The sequence below is a fragment of the Grus americana genome, chromosome 11, assembly GCF_028858705.1.
Source record: "Grus americana isolate bGruAme1 chromosome 11, bGruAme1.mat, whole genome shotgun sequence".
NCBI lineage: Eukaryota > Metazoa > Chordata > Aves > Gruiformes > Gruidae > Grus > Grus americana.
Genome location: NC_072862.1, coordinates 3489683 through 3516746, shown reverse-complemented (window position 1 = coordinate 3516746; position 27064 = coordinate 3489683). Strand labels below are relative to the sequence as shown.

At 41.7% G+C, this 27064-nt stretch overlaps 1 protein-coding gene across 4 annotated transcripts in view; it reads left to right on the top strand.

The window, feature by feature from the left end:
- The first annotated feature begins 1254 nt into the window (after window positions 1–1254).
- LOC129211540 (contactin-6-like) overlaps window positions 1255–27064 on the top strand; it is a 146859-nt gene continuing 121049 nt past the window's right edge. For 3 of the 4 annotated variants that reach the window (XM_054838780.1, XM_054838779.1, XM_054838777.1), the window contains exon 1: window positions 1256–1686. The gene's annotated coding sequence lies outside the window, so the exon portion shown is untranslated. Of the gene's footprint in view, window positions 1687–27064 lie in introns of all 4 variants that reach the window. The other variant, XM_054838778.1, reaches the window with a different exon arrangement.

The following is a 27064-nucleotide window of genomic DNA, read 5'->3' as shown; positions in this document are numbered from 1 at the left end:
CACATCCCATGAGTTCCCATAGTCCCGCTGTCCCCATTTCATACACAAAGAGCAGACCAGGACAGCTGAGGCACTTCCAAGGTCATAAGAGAGGTCCTCCATGGAGGTTGGGTTGAACCCAGACCTCTTAAATCAGGTCCAATGAGCCATTCTCCTCTGCAGACGAACGATAGAGACCTCCTCCTTTCCTCTGCTTTTAGGAAGGACATCATCTTCACCTTCTCTCCTGCTACTGTTACTTCATTTTTCTTCAAAGGCGTCTTAACTCAACAGGCACCTCAAGTAAGAACAACGTCATTATTGCCACTCGGCAATGGGCTGACAACCAGCACGGAGGCTGAGTCGCATGGCAATGAGCCACTGCACCTCAACACACCCTGACTGCACCGCGGGGAGGGAGGACGTGGCCCAAAATGTTTGGTACCGTGGCAGAGCCCTTGAGGAGATGCCCCCAGACTCCCGGTGCAAGTTCTCCACAGTCAGCAGCTGTGCTGGAAACTAAGGGGATGCACGAATGCGCTCCCGGTTTATAGGTGGGGAAAACTGAAACTAAAAAAGATGCACACTCCTCCCCTTTTGTTGACTGAATTATTGTTTTGGTCTACTCAAGGCATCCGCGTGCTGCTGTGTGTTTTTGCCACTTGACTTCCACATCCTCTCCACTTGCCGTTGCTCAGACAAGCATGCAATTAATCCCATTACATACTAATGGATTTACACTGAGATTACATTAAAACGTTGTGAAGCAATGCCTGTGACACAATTGCATTTTTCTTGGCAGAAACATTCTGAAAACTGCTGCTTCCACTTCTATCCCCCGTGAATACAAATAACTTTTGCTTACTAATGGAAAGGCATTCCCCTGTCTGAGCTTTGCGTTTGATCTCTGCTGAAGCAGTCCCAAGAGGGAGAATGGAAATCTAAGAAGGTCTGAAGTTTCTGTGTAATCATGATTTATGTCTGTGTTACTTTGGACAAGGAAGTTTTAATCTTTTTTTTTTTTTTAATATATATTTTTTTTTTAATATGTAAAATATGGAGGGGTAGTTAAATGTTTCAAGTGGACAGTCAGTGCTGGGATGTAATCTGAGTGTTGTCTCGCGTCCTGTGAGCTTAATCTTACGGAGCTCAGGAAGCGACTGTGGGACCCAGGACTAAACAAAATTATTTCTATTCCTGATCTAAACCTAATACCGAGTGCTGACCCAGTTTTCAAGAAGAGAGGTTTTCTGATTACCTGACAGGAGCTCATATTTGTACGAAAAGAGTAGCAAGAGCACATTTAATCTTTTATGCTTCTAGCACGACAGCTGCGCTTTCGCGCTCTCAGCTTGCTTGAAGGATGAGCAGCGCAGAGCTAATTTTCATACATTCAAGATTTCCAGATAGGAATATGCACAAACTGTAGGAGCTGTTTATCTGATTCAGGCACTAATTGTGTGGGTCCTAGCACGAGTACAACAGGAAAGCAGTGTATTTCACAGTTAATGCCAGTGAAGAGACACGCAATGCTCAGTGGATAAAAGGCTTGTAGTCCCAGCTGGGAAAATAGTTCCATTATCTCCCAGCTGCATAGACCTTCCATACGGCTCCGTTCTGCCTCGATGAACACTGTGGCTTGCTGAGAGCTTGAAACAGTTCTGCAGAAAATTGTAAAGATCCTGAGACATTTCACTGTTAAGATCTGTAAGTACAGAATCGTGCTGTCTGCTGCAATGTGAATAATGCTGGGGGAGCTGCATTTTCTGTGGGTTGTTTGGTTTTTTTCTTCCTCAGTAATTTTCATTAGCATAAGGGGTAGAAAATGAAGAAAATTCACTGCTTTCTTTATGCTATGTGTCTGTAAATGGATGATGCTCCAAATGTATACATTCTTGAAGGAGAAAAATGTATATAATGAATTTGTATGCATGTGAGGTCTGAGTCGAACAGAACAGGAGACTGTGCTAGTCACAGACACCACAGGTATATTATCTGAGTATATCACAGCTCTGTGCTGCAGTAAAACGGACAACACAGAGGATGACAGTGCTAATTTTGGCACTTTCCTATGACTTTGTACAGCATATTAAAAGATGAAGTGGGTAATGAGAGCCTAATCTAATTTCTTCCAGCTGAAGGTGTAAAAGCAATAAACATAAATCTGCAGGAAAATGTAACTAAATCCTAAAAAGAAAGTTTTCCCTGTTGCTCATTTTAACGATTGAAAAAAAAAAATTAAAACAGAATCGCAACATATATTGAACTTTGGTTTCTGCATCCAAGGATTTGCAAGAGTTTTAGTTTTGATGTTGTCGATTTTTTACGCTGCATGACACAGCTTTAAAGAAAATGTAATACTTTATAAAAAGTTTTGGAAGTCTGTGGTTCCAGAAGCAAGCAATTGCTTGACTAGCACTTTATGTTAAGCGTATATTCCCACAGTGCTTTTTGGGCGAATACTTTGATCCGGACAGTTGTTGCACGTGTAAAGAATCTCCTCCAACAGCTTTTGCACAATCAGGGTGAATTTGCTGCAGCACTTACGTATCTGAATGATTAAACAAGATGCAAATGCTCTGCAGCCTATTTAAATAAAAGTTGTCCTTTTGACTACGCACAAGTTAGAAATCAGACTATTTACTTCTCTGAAGCAACATCTCCTCCTCCTCTCCTCTTATTTCTGCCCCCTCCCAAAGAGAGGGGAATTGTCAGACGGCTCCTTCCACATCCAGCATTTGGAAAGTTCTGCAAGTTCAGGGAGTTTTTGTGTGTGTGTGACTAAACCCTGCAGTGTTTGTAATTCTAGGCGCCGCACCACCACAAATAACCCATCTTCATCAGGCAGCTTTTGCTTTGGTGCTCCGGAGGCACTATGTCAGTGTTTCACATTCCATGAGTCTCTGCTTCAGAGGTTTTATGACACTAAAAAGTCCCAAATCAGTACCTATATGAAGTTAGCAACTACCATATATCACATTTTATTGTGTAAAAAAGAAAAATAAAACACACCAGTGTATGCAGTTATAGTTTTCAAATGCTAGTGAGGTACTGATCGCCATGTATTAGAAGTATTACCTTCCATGCTGAGGATAAAATTATAAATAATATATAACAACTTAAGTGCTTTAAATCAAGTAGGAGACATGTCTCTTTTCTTCCAGCTTTATGATCAGTATTAAAAAGGTTTGCGGTGCATAATAAGCTACCCTAAAATTAATTTCTTGCAGTTGGAGCAAATATTTCCATCACAGAACAAGGTGCCAGCATGCCCAGGGGGACCTGAAACACAAAGTTGTGTGTTTGCATTATGTGGGCATGAAGCACTATTTGTATTTGAACAGAAAATTTCCATTAGAAGGATGTTTGTCTCTGTCTTGCGAGTATATGAAAATATATCAGCTCTTGAAAATGGCATTCAATTTTTGTTCTTTTCCCCCAGAAACTGTATTAGCTGCACGTTACTACAAGACAATATCCCTTTTGTTTAAAATCGTGACCGAGTTTATTCCGGAAGATTGCCACAGATAGCCTTCTACTAACCCCTGCCCAGAGGTCAGCTAGATGCTGTTCACCTTCCTGGCACAGGGCTTGCTCGGGGAGACCAAGACACAAAACCCATCTTAATTCTGCCCTGCCTCCCCGCAGCCTCCCGCCCTGCCCCCCGGTGCAGCCAAGCCCTCCCGACCTGCCGTGGAGGAGCAGACTTACACGGAATGCTCTTACAGAGGCTGGACACGAGAAAGTCTGGCTCAAAAAGTCCTTTATTCCTTCTTACCAAAGGGTGCACTCCAAGTTGATTACAACTAGGTACATGGGCAAATTTCTAGCCTAGTCTTCTAGGTAAGAGGCAATCTCTTTTGGAGAGGCGAAGACAGAACTTCAGGCACTGTTTTGCAACTACAACTGCCTGTGCTGGCAGTCATCATCTCTGGGACACCAAAAAAACCCTACTTTGTAGGAACATTTAGATGATTAGGTGGCCTCATTTCCATTCAAGAACTAGCAGACTTCTGCAAACCTCTTATTTACACAAAGTCTTTCTACAAGTGCAGAATATGCAAGAAAAACCCACCGCACGGTTAAAAAGAGAACCAAGTATCTTTCAGTAGCTTAATCACAGAGAACAAAAATAATGCCTAGCAAAATAGATCAGGACATTGTACTTACAGCTCTCCATCTTGCCAACAAAACAACCATGCACAAACAATGTGAGACAAAGCACCAGAGATATGGGAGACCCCACCTCAACGCTAAGAGGCTGCTAAACAGACCAGGTCAGCATAGAGTAAAGCGCTAGCAAGATGGTTTTGCACAAAAACAAACATGGGGACTTGCACACATCCATTTCAAAGGTTTTAGGATCTCCAGCCTGAGGTAGAGAGGTAAAGCCTGGGTTTAGCCATACCTTTCTGCTCTCAGGTCCATCTCCTCTCCCCTGAGAAGCTCCTGGGGGGTCCCTGCCCGGCTGCAGCACCTCCAGCCGTGGCTCTGCCACAGGGGCAGCTCACCAGCACTCTCCTCTGCTTTTACTCTTGAGGGCAAAAGGTGTTTCCACCCATTTGTTCAGCAACTGAAAAGTTAATCGTATCTTAGGGAAAGAGATAATTAAAGACTCTTTGACAGCTCACTCCATTTTTAGTTATCTGCCTTAGAAAACTGCTTTTTTGATTTTTTTTTTTTTTTCTCAGTAGGAAATGTTTTACTAAGGTCTCACTAGCTCTGTGACTTCACTGCCGAGTTAACTCAGGTAGCCCACCTCTGCCCAAGCCTAAGTGAGGGTGTCCCTGTACCGGACTCTTGCCGGTAGTTACTGTCATCTCTGCATGCTGACATTCGCCCACGTGAGTTTTTTGGCATAGCTGATACCGAAATCTTCTAGGATTCGTTCCCAGGCAATTTGATCAGCGTGAAGCGTGGGAAGGGCACAGCAGGAGAAACACCCATCTTAAAACGATCCTGTCCGAGCTCTCCCCATCGGGCGGGCAGCTTCCAGCCTGACTCACTCCACGCTTCCCTCCTTCCTCCCCAAGGTGCAGAGGTCTTTGCTCACAACACCTCTAAAGCCAGACGGAGGTTTGCACGTGTGCAAGGTCCAAAAGGTAACGGGGAAGGTCCTGCCTTGAGTCACCTGAGGAGGGAAAAGGACGAAACAGTGAATCACTGAGATAGATACACAGAAAGGAATAACTCTCCTACTTGTACATGATTGGATTTTTGTGACTACAGCAGTCTCCCTGCTCTGTTTGAGGACAGGAGACGGATGATGTCTCTTCTGTTTTGCTAGCAGCAGCTGTGCAACATTTAATCAGGTTAGATATTATTGGCGTATTTCCTGGCTGCCTTTTTTTTTTTTGCCTTTTTTATTTGGTCCTCTCTCACTCAGTATTTCAAACCTCCTGTATTGTTATCCCTTGGGACGATGCTGTGATTTGGTCAGCCTGTTTTCAGGACAGCGCTGGAGCACGGCTCTATCCACACTAAGGATGTTCTCTAGCTGTACCACCTTGCTTACCTTGCAGAGCTGAGCTCTGCGGGCAGGAGCCCTGTGCTACGGCTGCCATCACCCATGTTCACCCAAAGGGGTCTGGGGATGGGCTCTGCCATCATCTCGGGCTGGAGGGAGCGATGGGCATTGACTGACAGTCTGTGTGAGTACGTATCCAGGTAGCCACAGAATCGTAAAATAGCCACGCGGGGCTTTTTCAGGGGGGTCTCTGTACTTCGGACTTCCTGCCAGTGGAAAAACTCCACAGCATACAGTGCTCAGAGGAGCGACTGAGAGAGGGACGGGGAGGAGGGAGTGGGAGAGAAGAGTAATTTCCCTCACTTAGACCCTCTAATATGTTTCTAGCCTATAAAGACAAGTTTGTTTTATTAAAATTCCTGACAGCATCTGCTGTAATGCTCTTGTTAAGAGAGATGGAAAACAGCAGAAAGATGAGAGAAACAGTGTTATGTCCTTGCTCTTTACACAACATAATAATATGGGAACTAATATAATTGGCTTCCAGATAACTGTTTTTATTAGCCATGTACAAACACAAGTGACCCAGCCGCCCAGGTATGCAATATCCCGCTCCAGGCTCTCATCACAGCTCCCACCAGAGGCATCTCAAACAGATAAAAAAAGATGCTACCTAATTTTTCTAAACTAAGTACTCACTTTTCTTCAGGATACTCTGACGTGATTACCAATAGGATCGCCTTTATACATAAGATTCCTCAGAAAAAAGATGAGAACTGTTTCATGTTTGGTGATGAATTATGCCTGTAACCAAAGCATGAGGATCCCAAGACCCTGTCTATGGTGATGCCTGCAAGGAGGCTCTTAGTAAACTTGTGCCACGGGAGAAGGCTGGCTGGAAAACAAGGGTCCTCTGCTATCGAAAGTGGTGTGATTTTATTTGTTTCCATTTCGGTGTGGAAGGGGCTGGGAGTCAGGGCTGTCATCTCATGCCTGCAAACTTTAGCCGTGAAAAAAAAAAAATAAAAAATCAGTGGTTGATTTGTTACTCTGGATTGGGTAATTACCCACTGCTGCTCTTGCTGAATCTTCCTTAGGAGGGTTTTTCCAAGGTCCAAATGATCAAAAAGTGGTGTAGGTCTGCCCCCAGCAGCCAGAGGTCTGGGACTGGGACACTCTCCAGGCGTACAGGAGATCACTACCTGGGTAGAGCAGGAGTTTCATTGCTGCTCATAACCTTGTGCATCAGCTCCTGGCTATTCTAGAACCTTGTTCCAGCAGTTTTCCCATATATTTGAGAAATCTTCCCATGGAAAATTTTGTCAGAGCTTGTGTACTTCTGATGAAACGGCATCTTGCCGAGTACGGAGTGTGAGAGCTGTTGCTGTCACGCTGCACTATGGACCATGCATGTTCATCTTCACGGTGCTCAAACTCCTCTGCTAACAGACCTGGGGAGAGGGAGATGTTAGAGAACTCAGCTAATGAGGAAAACGCTCTCTATTTTGGGCAAAGGACGTGCTAGGCTGGCTTGTCAGCAAATGTGAGAAGACAACTACCTTTCACCAGCACCTTTTTTTTATTCACACCCCTGTGATTAACACTGGGAGTAATTAAAGAAGCTGTTTGGGCTGAAGATCTGCACCAAGTTTCTTACAGTCAAATGAATGAATTTTCAGACGTTTAGTGCTTATTTCCCCTTCAAACACATATTTTGCTTTTGTGCATTTTAGGCTTCATCTTGTCTCGCTGCCTCGTCCGTTGGGAGGTTGCTCCACCAAAAATAGGTCTGGCTGGACCACAAAGTATTTCTCCCTCTTTCTGAAACCTGAGTTCACCATAGTCTTTACCAATTCAAATCCACCTCTCAGCCGTTCCCTGTCAAGCAGTGCGTACGCTGGGTTTGGCATATACAGCACACATGTGGTACCTTTGGGAAAAGAAACGGGGATTAAAAGCCCTGAAGTTTCTGCAACTTCATCTCTTCAAGCAGTTCCTGATAATCCTACCATGAAATTACAAAAACAGCGGGACCAGAGCAAACCTCACTATAAATTGTGCTTCCTCCATTTGTAAAGGAATCCAGATAAAATGTAGATTGTTATCACCTAAATTAGACAGCTGTGCCACATAGACTATCCAGCATCCTGCACGGACTCAGTTTCCCATCCCTCAGCTGAAAACTCTGAGTTGTCTTGGCAGATAGAATTTGGGCTTGTCTGCAGTGACCTGCGCTCCTGCCTTTCCCAGTGTCCCACAGCTTCCAAGGAGTCTGTCCTTGAGCCAAGCAAAGAAAACCAACCATCTTATTTGCACTGTGGGACCGTCCTCTGCAGAGAAAGCACATGCAGACATTTGGAGATCCAGGCTGATCTCCGGTGCAGTTGCTGATCATCCTTCGTGCCTCGGTTGCACTTCTCTGGCACGTCTGGTAGCAGCCACTATTACAACAACTATTTCTGACGCTTGTTTTAGAGTCGGATAAGCCCTGGCTGGTGACTGCTGTGTACTGCGTTGTTTTGCATATTGTATCGTAGCTGGTCCCTGGTACTGCAGCATTTAAGCTCTCCTCACACTGATGGCATTCTGCTAATTTCCTTAATTCAGGCACTTAGCCTGAAACGGTTGCGTTTTTCTCGGGTTGATAATAGCAGGGAAGCTCTGCAATCGCCCACAGATGTGGACACTGGGGAAATTTCTCTCCCAGAAATTGTTTTGTCTGCTGGTTTAGCAAGAGCACTTTGGCTGCACAGCAGGTTAGAGGTTTTACCCCTATTATACTCACTTAAACTGCCACCTTTTTCTCAGCACTGACATCATTAGCTATGACATATTGCTGAAGCCTCTCCACAGAGATGACCCAGTCCTTTCTGGAGCTAGCACACAAAGCTAAAAGCCGTATATATTTTTAACCCTCTTCTTTCCAGTATTCCTCCCTCCGAAGCCACTGGAGGTGCAGGTCCAATTTCACTGCCCTGAACCCGCTCTGGTCCCTCTGTTCCACAGTGTCCATGAGGTCGGTCTGTATTTGCAGTCCTGGCTCACTTTTCCCACCCAAAGGTTCATACGAAATAACAGTATTTACTGACGATATAACTGTGTAATGCCCGGCCAGCTGCATAGCCATCTGTTTGGTGAGGGCATAGCCACAGAGGAATGACTTGTCAGAGGGATCCTCTTCTACTTACACACAAAATCTTCATTTCCTGCACAGTTGCAATAGGAACAGTTATTCACGCATTTCTTTGCAAAAAGCTTACATAAAAAGTAAAGAGAAAGAAAAGACTCATTCTTCAAGGAGACAATTCTTGTAGGACTAAATGCACTACAAATATTTGTTGTCGTTGCTGTTTAAGTACCAAGCAGCTCTGACCAGGGTAAAGTCAGGCTGGTACCTGTGCAAACACGCCCCATGAAACGCCCCTGTCCCAGCCAGGAGGTATGGCGTGGTGAGGAACGGAGGTGAGGTGAGAAACGGAGGTGAGGTGAGAAATGCACCTTGCTCAGGCGTGGCTGCCTGAAGAGCAGATAACAGAGCTGTGACTGAGTTCACAGCGTATCTTCAGCGTGCCCTTGCATCCACTGCTCAGTGAAGGCTCCTGGCTCCGGCAGCCTCAGCTGCCACATAAACCTTTCTTTGCCATGTTTGCTGGGGGGCAGCTGAGCAGAGGGCTACAAGTTTATTGCACCGTTTGGCCACCTTTCCACATGTGTGTTTGTCTGTTAATAAGATCATTCACCCCCTGTGCTGCCGCCGTGCCCCAAACACCAGTCTGTGCTGCGGGGATCATCCTCGCCGCAGCGGCAGGGATGCTTCATGCCCCACTGCTGCACCCCTCCGTTTTCGTCTCCATCTGAGATATCACCTTGGCTTTTAGTAGCCGCCTGCAGCAAAGGAGAATCCTGGCTTATGAACCCGCACACAATTGCTGCAGTTCCAGCCAGGAATCAACTGCTCTTAACCTAAATACTCCTCTGAGGACACTGAGCTTGGGGGAAGAAACATAACCGTGCTGTATGTAGCACGAGCAGGAATAAGTGAGCCTAGTATATACCCAGTAACTCTAGGAGGGCATTGGGAAGGCAGTTGGAAAGACAGGGGAGGGAAGGAAGAACAGCGGTGAACACAGCTAAACAGTAATGGCCTCTTTATACTGTAGTAAATGCAATGTTTTCAAATAAAACATATACTACCGCAGCTATGAAGACTGTAAAGGCATCCAAAGCAAAAGCTTTGTCCAAAGGCAGGTCATAGCGTAATACCTGAAGGAAAAGAAAACTCCAGCATGTTAAAGCCCCCTTCCATAGTGGGGGTGAGCAGGCGTGGGTGGGGGCTGTGGTTGGTGCTGGGGCCACTGTGGTGGGTGCTCCCACCAGGTCAGGCTGGGTGCTACGGGGTAGGAGCACCTACAGAAAGCCATGAATAATTTATATGGCAAATTAAAGAGTGATAAAAACAATATAACAAAATTAGCTCATCAGTGCAACAAGCAGCATTTGGGGGTACATTTTGATCATTCAAATCTGGCATAAAATGGGTGCGCTGCGAGCTGATGTGGAGTCCACTGTTAAATTTGCAGGAAAAGTATTTTGCATTTTAATGCAAAACGCTCACTTAGGTGAGCCAGGATCTACCGCTAAATCTTAAAGGCTATTTGATAACCAGAGACTTCAGGGAAGGCTATGGGTATTTTGGGATGCTCTGAGGAAGGCTATGGGGAGTGCTATTTGGTATTATTCTGTACTTGAGGTATTTCAGCATTAATTGCACAGCTTTACTGAGAGATTACTAGTTTTAAAGTTAGTCTTATTGAAGGTGTTGAATAATGGATGATATTAAACTCTGGGTTAGGGATTCAGAGGATGGATTTGGAAGACACAGGCAAGAGATACCCAAAATCAAACTTCTGTCAAGAAACAGTAGAATAAAAGTTATGTATGAAGTGTAAGACCTGACAAAAAGTACCTTACTCACTGATTCAGGTAAAATATAAATGACTAACCACGTCACGATTTTGCCTCTTTGCCTGGCTGACTTTCTCAGCAAGATTGATTCAAAATCCATCTAAGCCCTGACAGGAATTAGCAGGAAACCACTTTGTTTGACAATGCTGAGGGGGTCGTTCGAGCGGCCAGAACAACCGGCAGCTCTACCCAAAAATAAAGCCCAAGCCCTGACTAACCAGGGGGCCCTGCTAAGCGCAGTGAAGTATGAGTAAGTCTCACTCATAACCACAGATGCAAAAGAAGTATTTTGAGAGGAAAAAAACCCCAACAAGTCAGAAATTCATCGTGAGATACTCTAAAGCTGAATCACAAAGGTATCAGGCACTGGTGATTTTCTAGAGTGTCCTGCAGAAGGTTGTATCATAAAATATTGCAAACTTTTTTGGTTGCAAACAGGGCAAATTCAAACGTGAAACAGTGCTAGATGCCATGAATGCCTGGGTGAGGTCTGTGACCTTTGAACGAGTTAAAAGTAGTAAGGAAATGTAAGTACGAGTGCCACTGAAATAAAAGCGGGTGAGATCCTTATTATTAACTTTCCTTATGGGAGCTCACATTTTGAAAACATATCAGCCAAATCAGGAGATTGAAAATAGAAAATTTATTAAGAAAATACATCAGGAAAAGCACAATTTTAATGTGATTAATCTCAATCCCAGATTTTTTTTTTTTTCTGGCCGTGGGGATGCCCTAGAAAATGACCCTCATCCCAGGGCTGGGGGGGAGGAAGGGGCTCCTCGAGGCCGTACTCTTCCCACGCACCTCTCCTCTCCTGGGGGGCAAAAGCTCCTCTCCGTGGACTCTTAACATAAGGCTTGTTTTTCACTGTAAGAAGTGGCCAATTTCCTTCCTCGAACTGACCTCCTCACCAGCAGCATATGGGATTTCTTTCTTAACTCAATGGTTAAAGCCAGTATTTCAGCTGGATGTGGGATGGGGTGTTAAGGACAGAGTTATAAAAGGCCTTCAGAGGACAGCAGGAGTTTAACCCAAATTTCTGCGTGCTGATTAGGGCAGTAGCATTGTGTGACACCACCCTGGGGCCATGTCTTGCAACTTCTTGTTGACTGTCCATTGCCACCATAGGCAACATTAGCAGCGTTGGGTATAGCAGCTGAGGGAGTAGCCAAAATTTACACCGTCATGGGGAAACCAGCCGTGTCACTCACTTCAGATGGCCCAGAAACTTGAATGTGCCAGACTACAAGCGATTTGAGAGCTGACCTGAGCAAGGCCACATAGTGTGTCCTGCCTGAAAGCCTCAGGCATTTATGCAGAATGAGGGTATTTTTTCAGTCTGCCATGCCTGGTCAACAACCACAGCCTTAAATATATTTTTAATTTTATTTCTGATTATTTTTATACATATTTTAGTGGCCCCTTTTTTTTGCATTAAGCTTAATGGCTGTATACACTATTACAAATGCATTGTTACCTGTCATACCATTTAAACCGTCTCATTTATTCTGAACAATACAGCAGCCCATGCTATAATTCGTCAGAATCAGACACTGATTATTGAAGTGGGTAATTGCACAGGCTGTGGCCTGGTGATCAACTCTGGGCAAGGTATAACCCAAGAGACAGGCTCAAATACAATGAACGTGATTGCAGTGAAGGTGTTTGCTGTTGATAGGTTGCATTCTGCCACGCAACGTAAATCACTGCAATACGGCTTGGAAAATATCGGTACCTTAGTCTCATCTGCCGACAGGTATGTAAAATAACACTGGTCCAAGTGCACAGCCACTATTGCCCTCTTCTGGATAGAACAATACTAATTAATACCGGTAAAAACAGACTTGTTTGTGGCTCACCTCCCTGCTTGAGGGATCAGTAGCTTTTATTGCATGTCTCTGTAAAGAATACGTACATCTGCACTCCTTCTACCTTAGACATACTTATATAGTCCTTCTACTATATACATATATGTGTATATATCTGTGTGCGTATCTCAGAATTCAGCCAAACACAAAACATTACTACACTTCAAATCAATGGCCTTTCGCTGGATGGAGCCTTCCTGCCATGTAGTCTTTCACCCATATTCTCCTGAGTATAAAAACATCCTAACAAACCCCAACCCCTCACGATTCCACTACCTGGGCTTGTAAGTACGTCCATAGATCAGGGGGAAGCGCAGAAAACAGGCCACTCTTGAACAGGTCATTTTGGAAGATATGTCATGACACTACTATAGCTTCTGAGAGACCAATATAACTCCTATAACATGAGGTTTTATACAGGGGCAGGGAAAGTCACTGGAAAGGGAAAGTCAGCGTCCCTGCCAGTTTTATTTCTGATGGCGCAACGATATACTTTGCATTTTTTGTCTGTAGCTTTTACGTTGTAATTGCACATGTATGTCTAATTGCTGTCCAAGTCTAGAGTATCAGTTGTTGATCTCCACTGGATATAGTATCTTGGCCTTGGTCTGCATCCATGAGAAAAATATTTGTGTTCCATTTGTGTTCCCACAAGTCTATGAGGTGAAAATCTTTGTTTTCTTGTTCCTTCTTGGTTCCCATTGAGCCCTGAAAATTAGTTGGTTTAAAGTGCTGTCTCTTTGCTATTCCCGCCTGTGGACTCTGGAGTGGAAATGGTCAAGTGAAGATGGCTTCGCAGCCTCACTGTGCTTCACGTTGACTTTCTCTCCCACGAAGCTCTGCATTTCAGAAAGCAGATGATTGTGCAAAATGAGCAGCACAAACTCTTGATTTTTCACCCACAGTTCCAGGCAGCGCTATCACTCATACAAGCAGGAAACCGCTGACATCTCACAGTGGAAATGTGGCAAGAGAGGAGCTTTACAGAATCGCCCTGCAAACACAGCCCAGTGTCAGAAGCTGGTTCTTGCCTTTGCGGTGAACCTCAGTGCTAAGCTCCTCGCTGGAGCTGATCTGCAAGGTTTTCCCAATCAGGCGCAGGCAAGAGGCAAGGTGAACTTTAGGTTATTTCTAGGAATTTGATTGCATTGTTCAGAGATGTTTCTGGTGGTTACACTTTAAAAAAAAAAAAAAAAAAGGTAATGAAGATTTCTGTTTTTCTTTTATTTCAGTGTTTTGGAGAAACAGTAATGCTTTGCTTTTGGGTAAAATTCAAATCAATGCAAACCTCATAAGCCAATAAAATTTTATAGATTGTTATCCGATATGTAATTTGTTACACGATATCTATGTGGCTTCTGTTTATTGAGACATAAAGACTTTACTTTTTTTAAGGTAGATTTTATGTGAGAAGGGCACAAGAAGGAATAACCTTTCATACCTATTGTGCCATAAACTAAATTACTCTTAACCTCAATAATTTATCATGTAGTGGCAGCCTAATGAGACCAAAATAAACAGAAACAAACTGCCAGGAATTTTCTTGAAGCGACAACATTTATTTATATCAGCACAGTCTTTTGCTTGTAGCTTCACAGGTTGGCTGCATGGCTTTTACAGTGGGTAACATCAGATGCTCTGAGCAATAACTGAAGAAAACTTATGAGGCTGTAAGGCTTGTGAAAGGGACTTTTTCACCCTTGAATCACATATCACAGGGTGTGAGTGTAGACAAGATGTTATAGGATAGTTGCATACTTTATGTTTATTTTCTGGTAGTAACTTTCTGCTGGATGCAACTAATACAAGGAAGGGAAGGAAGCCTTCATTTCTCCAGCACATCTGAACAGCAGCCTGAGGGGTACTCGAATACAGATCATCATGGCTTTTGTGATTTGGATCAAGAGGGCTGGAAAACCTTTCAGAAAGAATGATACCTACCATACTTGTGAAATACACTGTAATGTATTGTGCTTACTACTAAGATGTTCTTTTCCTAATATGACATTTCTCTTTGCAATATACCTTGGCCTGCACACAACATTATTTTTGCCAGTGTAGTTTCAAAGAAAAGGAGTAATACTTCGGAGTAAATGCAACCTTTTTTTTTTTTTTTTCTTTTTTTCTTTTTTTTGAGCCAGACACACAAGCATGAAAGAAGCTTTTACTCAGTAAGTCTTGCTTGAAGTGTGAGTGCACTGACCTACAGATACGCACACAGAGTACAAGCCTATTTACTGCAACGTATGATTGTATCATAAGCTAAGCAAAGATCCAAACCTTTAGAAAGCTGATCCAAATCTCAGTGAAGTCAGTGCGATTATGTTTCCCTGACTTTCATAAGACTGGATCAGACCTTGCATGCTGCTTATTAGCTACATTAATTACTGTGTGATTTACCCTCCACATAATGTAATTGTGGTTGATATATTCTGATGTGTACAGAAATTGAAATACGCGTTGATGATCTTGCACACTGATGAGGACTGATTTGCTTATTAAGGAAATAAAAGCTAAAGATAGTGGGTCCCTTCAGACCTAGTGCTTGCCATTTCCCCTAACGGATGATAGATTTTTCTAAGAGGAGCAGACCAAGAGAGGAATATAATCAATCTATTTGTTGTTCTTAGCCTAGCACTGGTGAAAAATTTGATTTGTGTGACTATGTGGTAACAACATTGTTTTATATGTCAAGAAAAAAATAAATAGTCCATTATTTAGATCATCACCAGTAAATGGATGTTTTCAAGAATGAAATGCAGTTCCATCATCATCTTCTTATCACGTCTATTCAATCTCCTAAACTCTTGCTAAACCCATAACATAGGCTGCTGGAGAAAATCCTGGACTGCGAGAGAGGCTGAGTCAACGATCAGAGCGACATGCAGTGTAACATCAGCAGAAGTTATTAGTGCCCAAATGTAATTTATGAGTGCAATCAAACATGCGGATGACAAGAAGTTGGGGAAGAGCTGCAGTATCCCAGGAAACAATCTGCATTATTAAGAACATAACTCCGGTGAAAGTATGATTAGCATACAAAACTGCAGACACTTCACTTCAAGATCCTCCTCAATGTCTCTTCTTCAAAACAGGAAGCACATTTAAGCCCATTAGAGATTGAACTCCATTTTGAGACTTTACAAATGCCATTCCAAGGAAATGTGTAGAAACTTATTGATAGAGTAGCTCTGCGGGTATGTGAAACTGAAAATGATACTCAGAGAATAATTCTTCTGCAGTCATTGGGATGGGTTTGATGGTCCTGGAAAAGCATCAGAGTGGGGTTCTTCTGGCTCGTTCGTAGCACACAGTTCTATAAGTTTGTCCATAGCTTTGAATGGCAAAGATACAACTAGCTCCAAAGGTTGGCTGCTACTGGTATCAGTGTTGGTATACAAGCTGAGCTGGTCAGAACCTTTCTCAAATGTGGCCTAATCAGCAGCCTCCTGAGCCTTCGGACAAGGATACAGAAAGACTTCAAATGGAAATTTCATTCTTTGTGTGTTTTGGATCCCTGTCGCATGGAGACGCTCCCCAAATGAGAAGGAGGGGGTATAAACATTTCACTTTTTCTACCACTACAAAATTACAGCCATGTATGGATTAAAAACGCAGCAACTGTTAAAGAAGAACACAGAAATGGTTAGAACAGAAAATAGAGGACAGGAGAATGAAAAGGGAATGAGTAACAACCAATCATGCAGGTGAATTTTCACCATCTTCCTTTAATTGACAGAAAAGTAATATTCAAAACTTCCGGCTTTTCCTGGTGGTCATTTCTCTCGTTAATTTGTGAGTGCAGTGCAGCTTACTTTGATGCTCGGGAGTATATTATGGTGGGGGAAGGGCATAGTTCCCCAGCACCTAGTTCTGTTTTGGGGTACTTTATCAGCAGCAGAATCATTTGCACAAGTGCTTTGTGAAATAAACGCTCCTCGAAATGGCCTTGAGTAAGATAGCAGTGAGTTTAATTCACTACTATTTCTTTTTTGTATTATAACAGATCATTTGGCATTGTGCAATTTCCTCTCGATTATTCTCTGTGATTCCAACAACATCTTTCGGTGCATGAAGAGAGTCTAAATGAAAGTGCTGAATAGAAGAGTATAAAAGAGGCTTCTCAGAGCATTGATGTTACAAGAAAACAGGTTAAAGTCCTATTAGCTTTCAATGTACAGTCTAATAGACGAGAAAACAAAGCAGAAATGAAAGGAAAGTTCTGCCTCTAGGAAAAAAAAAAAAAAAAAAGCAGTACCAGTAAAAATCTCTTCCTAAATATTTATATCCAGTCATGGCCAAGTTTGATGCAAACAGTTTTCATGGACCTTCACATTTTAGAATTTTAGAATTGATATATTTTAAAGAAGTGATTACATAAATAAGTGCATCCTAAATATTATCTGTCTCTGTATTAGGAAACTCTAAGTAAAATCATTATTCTTATCTTACAATAGATAAATTTAAAGCCTTTTTCTTCCAAATCTGGTCCTGATTCCTAGTCAGTGTAAATTAGCATTTATCGATAAAGCTCAAAGCTTTACTTACACCGCTGGAGTATCCAACCCTGTTTACCTGTCAACAACCGAGAACACCTTCAGAATAGTAAGTTCAAGTTCAAATCTCTTTAGTGGATCCAGGAAGAGAAAACATTCATAAATACTGATTACTATTCAAGCTAACATTTTGCTTTTCTAACATATTCTGAATCTATATAAATTGTCTGCTGCATATCCAGCGGATGCAAATGTATTGATACTTGCATGAGTGACTTGTTTGGAGTGCAGTATAATTATCAAGAAATAGAATCAATTTCTAATGAATCATCCGCCATGTGCAAAGCAGGAGTCCAGTAGTAATTAACGTAATAAAATGCATGAATGTTTCTCTCTACCTCTTTCTTTTACCCGCTTGGTGACACTTGATAAGGTCTGCCTTCTGAATGAGCAAACAGCTCATACATGAGTCCTAGGAAACAGCGTCAATTGTAGAAGAAATTAATTAATAAACAAACAAAAATAAATTAATCTTAGGCCTAGAATTACAGCAGAATTTTCAAGCAACTTGATACTATCAGTATATGTTATGCGAACCAACCTTGAAGAGACTTTGAAGGAACTTAGATGTGTCTATGGAATTCTCTGCAAAAAGAAAGACACTTTTAATTGTAGGCAAAAGGAAATTAGACTAATCTTGTTTTAAATGTGCCAAATCATTCTCTGTAATAAAAGGAATCTCTAAAATTGTGCTTTTATTTAGATCATAACATGTGCTTCTCTGCATATATTCAAATACACAGCTCACAATCAAGTTTTATTTTCAAATTATCAATTTAAATAGAAAAAAAGAAGTCTACAAGTTATACTATGATTTGAAACATGGTCATCTTCTAAAAATCAAAACAGTGCTTAATGTCTAATGTGTGGCAAGTTGTTAAAGACAGACATGGCTATTTATATTTATTAAACACTAACAAATCTGTCTCCAGAACCTTAACTGAGAATAGCGGACCTTCTGTTCACCCTGTTCAGACTCTCTTGGCCAGGGAAGCATTACCCAATTTCCAGCCCCTCGCCCTCCCTCCTCTCTGGCTTACCTGCTGCATAGACCACAACCCTTGGGTGGGCATCACCCTTGGCGTGCTCATCTTGCCTCACAGGTGTGAAGACAAAGTGGGTGCTGCAGACGAGGACAGAGCTATGGACTCCTTTCTTGGAAAGAGAGACCAAAATGTTAGGGCTATATAAATACAAGGGAGACGGCCAGTATCAGTGGACTGGTAGGGGACAAAATGGTGCTTTAATGACAGACCTTCCTATGAGCTGGCTTTGCCTTGGTTATTAATTTCTCTATTGTTGAGTCAGTCTGAGAACCCTCTGCTCCCCTCTCTTGTTGTAGCACCCAAAACCCTGCTGTAGAACAGGTACTTGATATGGTGAAGCCATTGGAAACTCCAGCACTTTTCTCCTTGGCTTTTGTTTAAAGGACTTCTTTCGCCTTTTTTTTTGGTCCGGATTCCACCAGCATCCAGATATATTGTTCAAGTGGAATACGTAAATAATTTGTATGCCTGTTCCCATCTCCAGATCATCTGGAATTCTGTCCAGACATTAATACAATCTGTTTGCTGCACTGGTTATTCTACTTGGATATATCCCCTATCTTAAAATACATAGATTAGGCTGAATTAAGTCCAATTTCATCTAGAAACCAACTGATTATTTTCTTCTTTTCCTCATTATCAAAGAGATTCTAAATGATAGTAATAAACAGAAATAGCATCACCAAGGAGGAAGGGAATAGTAAGGATCATCATTTCACGCTGAATCATTTACTTGTTAAACAATAAGCCCTGAAATTAACTTTCCCTCCTGACACACATGCATGCACATATGCATGCAAATAAAATGATTAGAGACTTCATCTTAGGCAAAAATAATGGCCATGTATGGTTCAGCTAATCTTAAAGTCACCCTGGCATTACAGTCCTGCCTTGTTCTTATTTATATTATTTAGTATTCAACTTAGTCTTATTGCCAGCTGGTTTAAATTCATCTAACCTGTAAGCATTCGTGTCCGCCGAGGTCAGCACAGAACTAGTCTCAGCCTCCTTATTTATTGCTGCACAGCAATGCATGGCTATTATAAAATCTAAATATTTCCTGCCAGCTCTCTGGGGAAATCTAAAGTTAATAATTTACGTTCATGGTACTGTTAATACTTTCTGCCATGCTGAAGACCAGTTCTTAATAACTTGGCAAATTTCCAGGTTCTTGTCTAAAATTAGCTTTGCTTTCACTTTTTCTTTTGTTTACAAATATTAACTCTGATCCATGAATTCCCGAGGCGGGAGTGGCAAGTGAACTCTCTGGTCCCCTTCTGAAGGCATTTCTCCAAGCCCTTGGTTCAAAACAGCATTTCTCCAGCTTTTCAAAACTGAACCCCACTGATGTTTTGCTCAACTGCACATTCACTTTGGGAAGAAAGTTTGGTGGATGTTTCTGTGTCCGACGTGCAAGCACATTGCGTTGGCTGCTGAGAACCCCCATGGATGCTTGTCCCAAGACTGGGATCAGCAAAACCCAGTCTGCATTAGGTCTTTGGTTCACACCTGCTTTTCTCATGCCACACAGCTACCGCAGCTCCTGGGTGGGTTATATGCTGCCAAGGTAAAGTTGCAGTCTGATGGGAGGATGGAGGTTCTCTTTGGTTTGAGGCTTGATTTTTGCAGGATACCCACCATGTTATGTCCTGCTGTAAGATCCTAGTGGACACAAGATGCCCATCGTTCTTAACAGCAACTAGGAAGTGCAATGTCAGTAAATAAGTAATTTCTTTTTCCAGAGTAGGTTTTTTTCAGGTATGGGAAAAAAAAAAAGAAGAGGTAGTTCAAGGGACAAAAACTGAGTGTCTTGCTGCCTCTGCTACTGGCTAAAACTATTTCAGGTGAGTTTAGAAGTCATTTGCAACCCAAAAAGTGTCAGTGTGGACATCTTGTCCTTAGGAAAGCCTGTAGAAACCTCTTATAAACTTACTGCCCTCATACTGCTGGAGTATCTTTAAGCTTACCCTTCTTGAGAAGAGTGTACCACTTGCCCGGGTCAAGAAAAGATTACAAGCAATTCATTAGCACATTTTCAACAAAAGAGAAAAATGACTTGAATGCATTTCCCCAAAGTCTAAGAAGTCTTTCATTTCCCTACAGCTTCACTGCAGTACCTCGTTGTTCAGCTGCGAAAACCTCTTGCTTTTTTTTCCCTGGAAACCAGTCCCAAGATGACTTCTTGCCCTGTTAGGGAGCCCAAGAAGCAGACAGGAGACTTCTGATGCACCGCATAATTCAAGTGTCGTGTTTAATACCCGCTCAATAGCCCTCACAGCACATGTTATATTCTTCTTTCTTTCAAACCTTGTGCCTGACACACTTTGTGTGCAAAGCAACGTCATTCCTCCCCTTTTCCTCCAGAAGAGAGGGTATGAAAATGAATGGTTTCTTAATAAACTGGCCATGACAGTACTTTTTTTAAGTAGAAGAAGCTGCTAGCTGGGTGTTGAGATGATGAGGACTGGCGCCCGTGCTGGGTTTGGGAGCCCAGCATTTGAAACAGGCTGCATGTAATTGGGAGGAATAACAAACAACGAGCAACACTGAAATGAGAAAGAGAGAGATCGTTTCAGATGTTAGAGCAATAAACCACAAATGAGATTCTATGCCGGTAAATATATGATACATCAACAAGCCAAGAACAATAAAAAGAAGGTCTCTCTCAGTAAACGGTAAATTCCTGCTGCATACTGATCAAATGAGATTTGTTGGGACTGCAGGGAAATCCCCTCGGCCATTAGCTCGATGAATGGGTGCCAAGAAAATGCACGGGTTGGGTGTCTCTTGCTGAGAAGGGCAGAGACTTGTTATTAGGCTCCTGTGAAACACTGCCGTTCGATGCTGGGTGGAGTGGAAGGTACCAAGAGAGGTGACATGAGACTGCAACAGTCCCTCCAGGCACCGTGATTCCCTCCGTGGCCACCAGCTGGAGGTATAGATGTATAAGAAATGCAGAAGTAAGAGCAGTGTTACTAAGGATATTATTTTGTTTGAAAGGAGAGCACCATAAAGATATCACAATACCTTTAATATTGATTTTAATAAAAAGATCTGGGATATTAAATATGAAGCAAGCAAAAGATTAAAATGAAAACACTGAATAGCAGACTTTACGGTGGCACAAATTAAAGCATTCCTGTGATATAAGGCTCATATTGAAACAACTGCTGCATGAGATCTTGAAAGAGGTGAAGAATTCAAAATATCATTGTAAAGGTTTATCAGCAGTTCCTTTATTAACATCCCTATCCTTGAAGAAACCTGCACAGTATCTTTTGATGACATTCTAATTTTGATCCTATTTTACTGAAGAAATGGGAATTTTGCTACTAACTTCAGTTGGAATAGAATCTTTTTTTTTTTTTTTTTACCATTATTACACTGATAATATTTAGAAGGCTGTTTTCTAGAGTTCTTAAGCTTTTACTCATAGATATGAAGTAGATATTAAACTTTTAATGTGTAAAGAATAACGTATACTCTTCAGTCTCAGTATCTGGGTACCATCTAGACATTTAGCTTTAGTGTTTGTGAACACGTTAAAAGAAATGTGGTAATTAATTTAAAGGTGATATTGTCAGGTTTGGTAAATTTAACACTTTCAGATCTCTTCAGAAATGTATTTCATAATGTATTGAATTGAAAATTGATCCACACTTATACTTCAGCTAAACTTTTCAAGCTTTTTTATCAGACCTTTTCTCTTTCAATGTTTACTCACTAAATACTCTAGACTGTATTGAGTGATTAGTAGAGAATCTTCTATTTGTTGGAAATTATCTATATAATGAAAACTTCTAAACTCCAATTCGCATGGAAAATGTTCTTTTCTGCAGTTCACAGAAATCTCTGAAGAGTAGGCTGAAGTTTCCATCTCATCAAAACTTAGAGGACAGATGTTTGAACGTCCCTTCCCACATACGTGGGGATTAAATGAGACCAACGCTATTTTAGCTGAAGAATGTGTAGAGCTCTTGCATTTGGTCCTTGCAGTCCTGTCAGTTATTTGACAAAGAGCTGGGAAGTCCTACACCAGGATGACTAACTGGAATGACTCAGGAGTATTGAAGTCATAACCCAGCCCTTACATGAAGCTAGTGTACGGGTGAAGTTGCTATCATGTTAACATCTTTCTGCCATGTCTTTAAATAAGTATTCTGACTAGTATAGATCACAATTTTAACTTTAGACAGTTCTGATAAAGACTACTGCTTTGACATACACGACATTATTTAGATGCTTAATAACTGTGATTGTTTCTAGTTTTCCTCTATAGACATTTTGATGGCAGGTGATACTCTTAGTGCTGGTACAGAGGCATGGAAAGCGAGGAAACTAAAAGAGCGAGAGGTCTTTCACCTCTGTCCTGATAAGAGGGACAAAGGCTTGGATGACCTAAACATTGTATTGGAACTAAGGTAGCATCTTGAGGAAGGTCGCATTAAGAAGGGATAATGGCTGGACCATGCGTAGGTCAGTCCAAGCTCCCAGCTCTCTTTTCAGTGAAAACCTTCTGCGAAACGTTGGGGAATACCCAGATCTTGACTCCACCTGGAGTTAGGCTGTGACTGCGTTACACATCTGGGCCAAGGACTCAACGTATTCCCAGTAATAAATTTTGCTTTTTCTGTAACATACTGCATATTATACAAAGGAGGACTTAAGCAGCAAACAAAAAGGGAAGTGAAATGGAAAATCGTATATGAGGTTAATTCTTCCAGCATGCCTCCAGGATCTGTGTATCTGCAAATGCAAAGAGATGGTGGGTCAATAGCACGTAATCTTTTGGCGAACCACTGTACATATTGCCTACAGAAACTTCTAAGCTTGAATTAGTTTTGCCTTCCCTCAGTTGCTGGAAACATGACAGTCATTGCTAAATGCTGTTATCACTGCTGCAAATCTTTCTTTAAGGTTATCCATTTTGCCCCAAGAAGCTTTTGTGGCTGACATTTTTCCTTCTATCAAACAATATAAGATAAATAATTACTCTACTTTGCCTCACTCTACTTCTGCCTCACTTCTGTTTAGCTTATGAAAAGAGTTGCAGGCTAGAAATCCACTGTCAAAGGCACCTATGCTTATCCCAGCTGTAAATTTAATGTAGAAAACACATTTTCCTGAAATCAGAAGCTATAATTTCTGCTAGAACAGAGAACTCAGCATTGAGACACATATAGCTGAAGCACAATTGTAGTAGGGTGTGAGACCTTGTGTTTCTTGATATCACATTTCAGGATCTTAAAGACGAGGAGCTTATTCACTGTAAATGGATGCTGATCCTCACTGCTGCCTCCAGGAATATCAGTAATGAATACTAATGTTCATGACATATTTCTAAACTACTTAAACTGATACAATTGCTTTTCTACATTATTTAAGGTAAAATGGAGTGACTAACTAACAGAAAACAACAATTCACTGAATATTTTAGGAGAGCTATGTGCCTCACTTAATTAAGTGGCAAATATTTTATACTAGCCCGAATTTGGACAGTCTAACATATAAATGATACTGCAAAAGATAATTGTCCTTGTGATAGAGGCTATAGGACTACAGAACAGAAATTACTAAAAACTAATATATTGACTTTATAACTATACGTAGTCTTCAACTGACTTGAGTCACAACATATACAAAGCCAGAAATGATAAGTAGCCACAGAAACTACGGAAAGGTGTTATTAAGAGGAGTTCAATTATTGGTATTTTATTTATAATGAATTCAGGGCCTGTGGTTCCGGTAATGGGATAAGCAGTTTACCTGAATGCCATTTACCATTCTGGGCAGTGTCAACCTGAACTGGTAACATATTTTAGTTTTATCATTTCCCTGAAAGGGATTTGTCGATGGGTCTGGACTGAAACCAATCCTTGGCACAGCCCAGCGCTGTTCTTGAAAAACTGCAGGTGTGAAGCCCTACCCTGAAGTGCAGTATATGGGCTGTGCAAGGGCATCCCAGCATTTCCTTGCTCTCTGTGTCCCAGAGTCAGAGATCAATAGACCAGCCAGAGTTTGTAATGAATAGAATAGAATAGAATAGAATAGAATAGAATAGAATAGAATAGAATAGAATAGAAAAACTTCACCACTCTTCAAACTAAACCAGCTTCTGTGCCAGTTTTATCCCACTACACCACAATGAGATATTTCTGCCTTTATTTATCATACATATCACCGCAAAGAGCAGAAATAGCACCATAACTTCGTATGTGGGGAAAAAAAAAAAAAAAGACAGCAGTTGAGATGATTGAATCAAATTATACCTTTGTTTGTACTATGTGTATATACACAGTCTCACATACATATATACATATAGACACAAACGTATATAAAAAGCTAATATGTCTACATCTCCTAAGTTACAAGGAAACGCTACCAGCAGTGTTGGTACATGAGCATTGTGAGTATGTAAAGCAAAATTTTATATTGCCCATGAGACAGCCCTTTCCGAATGATTACTGGCTTTACATACTGTGTATAAACTGAAAAAAAGAATATCAAAGTACTAGTAAATAAGCTCCAAACGACATGGTTCATATGAGATAACTGCACCTTTACTGTGCTTTCCTAAGGCTTGGTTAAGCACAAGGGCTGTCATTGCATTACAACAGTTATATTCATTACGACTTAAGCAGTTTACTGTTGAAAGACATTTTTATGCTGATTTGTCAACAACGCAACACACTGGGGTTTATATCTTTCAGTCTTTTACGTCTGGGTTAAATACAGCAAACTCTCTCATTGCCTCTTTCCTATTGAGACACGGTTACTTACAGTTGTGAATGCCCACACAAATGTTTGCGCTATTGCGTTAAACCAGTGCGTATATTCAGAATGTTCTGGTGAAAGCGTGTCGCTCACTAATGCCTTCCCGGGGCACTGCAACAGCAACGCCAGCGGGGTGCTAACTGCACACCAAGCACACGGGTACGTTCTGCAGTGCACTGATGGGAGGGGAATATTTCTAGTTTAAGCTCTCTAACTGTTGCTGTCTGTGGAAATAAAACCATGTGAAAAATCAAAAATATTTTTAAGATATGGAAATCCTGCTACGTCTTGTACTTGGCTGTTGGAAGAAGGTGTCAATCCTCAGAAGGATCCTTCATCATGGGAAGATGAGTAGGTTCATCTGATGCAGGGAAGGTGGATCCCGTTCGTTCAGCAGCTTGCTCAACCCAAGCCTTTTGCCTTGTCCCTAGATGTCACAGGACCACCAGAAAACACCATTACTATTTAGTAAACCAGCTATGACCTTCATACCCGCTTATTTTGATACTGGTAAATCCATCTGGGGAGCTGAGTGAGGTCATAGACACCAAAAGAGAGCCCAGCCCTTTGCTCCTCATATGCCGGTAAGGTACCTTAATGCAGGGAGTTTAAGAAACAAAAGCATCTATAGTGTCACACTGCATATGAGTTCCAACGTCACCTGAAACACAATAAGCTGTTGGGATTTAGGAACATGTTTTGGAAACACACACACACGCGTGCGCGCGCACGAAGACTTTATGTACTGAGTTTAAATTGCAAATAAGCTACAATATTTTGTGTTTTCCTAGGAAAAGTAAGCAATAGCAGTCAGGAGTGAAAACCAGATGAAAATCCAAGTCTATTTGTGAAAAAATAGGAGTGATCAGTATTGGAAACCTTAGTTAAATAACATGGGGTACTTTCCTCCAAAATATGGTTCAATAATTTTAAATAAGCAGTAAGTACTACAACAGCATAGGTACATCTTGCTGGAAACTGTAAAACTGGTCGCTTCTGCTTCTGCTCTGGTAGTTACAAGTATTTGCTATTCAGTCTGTTATGGATATCTGGAAAATAGTTTGAGTGCAGAAAGCGCCTCAGGGATAAAAAGTTTGAAAAGAAAAATGTAGCTGTATATCATTGGCATTCATGAGAAAATTCACATTAGATGCCTTCAAATCAGGTGCTCAGGAGACAATATAGAGATCAGGAGCAATGGTGTGCCAAGAATGCAAGCCTAGCTGGGACAGACTCAGCTTATTTCCTGGCAGATGAAGAGTACAAAAGTATGTAAGGCCAAATTCAAAAGATAATATAGATGTGTGGAAGCTGGTGGGAGGGAAAGCTGAGGCTGCAGAATAAAAAGGCTATGCATGCACTATCTGGATTAGAGACTCTTATCTTCACATTTTTATTCCTTTCCTCCTATATGCATTGAACAGATCTCGTTCTATAGGTAGTTACACCCAGGCACCAGCCCTGCAGTGAAGCTGCTCGGCCGGCGCCACTGTGGAATCCAGCCCCAAATCCCTGTTGTTAAACACCGTTTCTTTCACCGGGTCAAAAAGTTGCTATTTCTGCAAACATAGCTACATTTTGCCATGGGTAAAAATGTCAATTTGCTTGAATTTAGCTAAGAGCAAAATCTCATCATTCCCACTGCCTGACAACTTTTACCTCAGAAAGATGTCAGCTCCCTACCTGAACCGACTCTTTCTTGCTTTGACAAAACTAACAGACAATTGTGGCAGAAATGTGAAATGTTGCATATTTTCATGAAAACTCAGATGTCACCAGAAGTGCATTTTCTCCTTCGTCACAGACTTGATCTTGTAAGCATTTTGTTACTCAAAAAATAAGCAGTTGAAGAAAGTATAGGTCTTGAAACCTAAAGCCTCGGCACCAGGTTGAGCCTCAGCCTAATAAAGAACAAAATATTGGCACTTATGTTAATGCACTAAATATATGTCAGACCATTTTAATTAATAAACGAATCTATAACGTTTCTCCTTCTAAATTCCAGTGCCAAGGGAAAACAGCAATACAACTGCAACCTTCAGACACACGACAAAAAAACCCTTTCCCTCTAGGTGCTAAGCGCAGTGCCACTAAGTCAATGCATCTACTCACATCCCATGTTTAGACTGAAATTTTCAATATCCCAGATATCCAGAAAGAAATGTTTGATGAAAGCAATACTTTTGTGCACTCTCTTTCCAATAATATTACCCAGAGCGTCTGCAGTTGGAAGCGGATGTTGCAGAACCCACGCAGGCAGCAGCTCGGCGCTGGGCTGCACGCAGAGCCGTAGCTGACCCGCGTATTTCCCCCAGACTCATTTCAGCCACCGTTTTCCCACCACGGTATTTCTATCTGTTCATCCCTTATATTCCCCTGTACGTCCCACACGTCACATTGGGATATCTC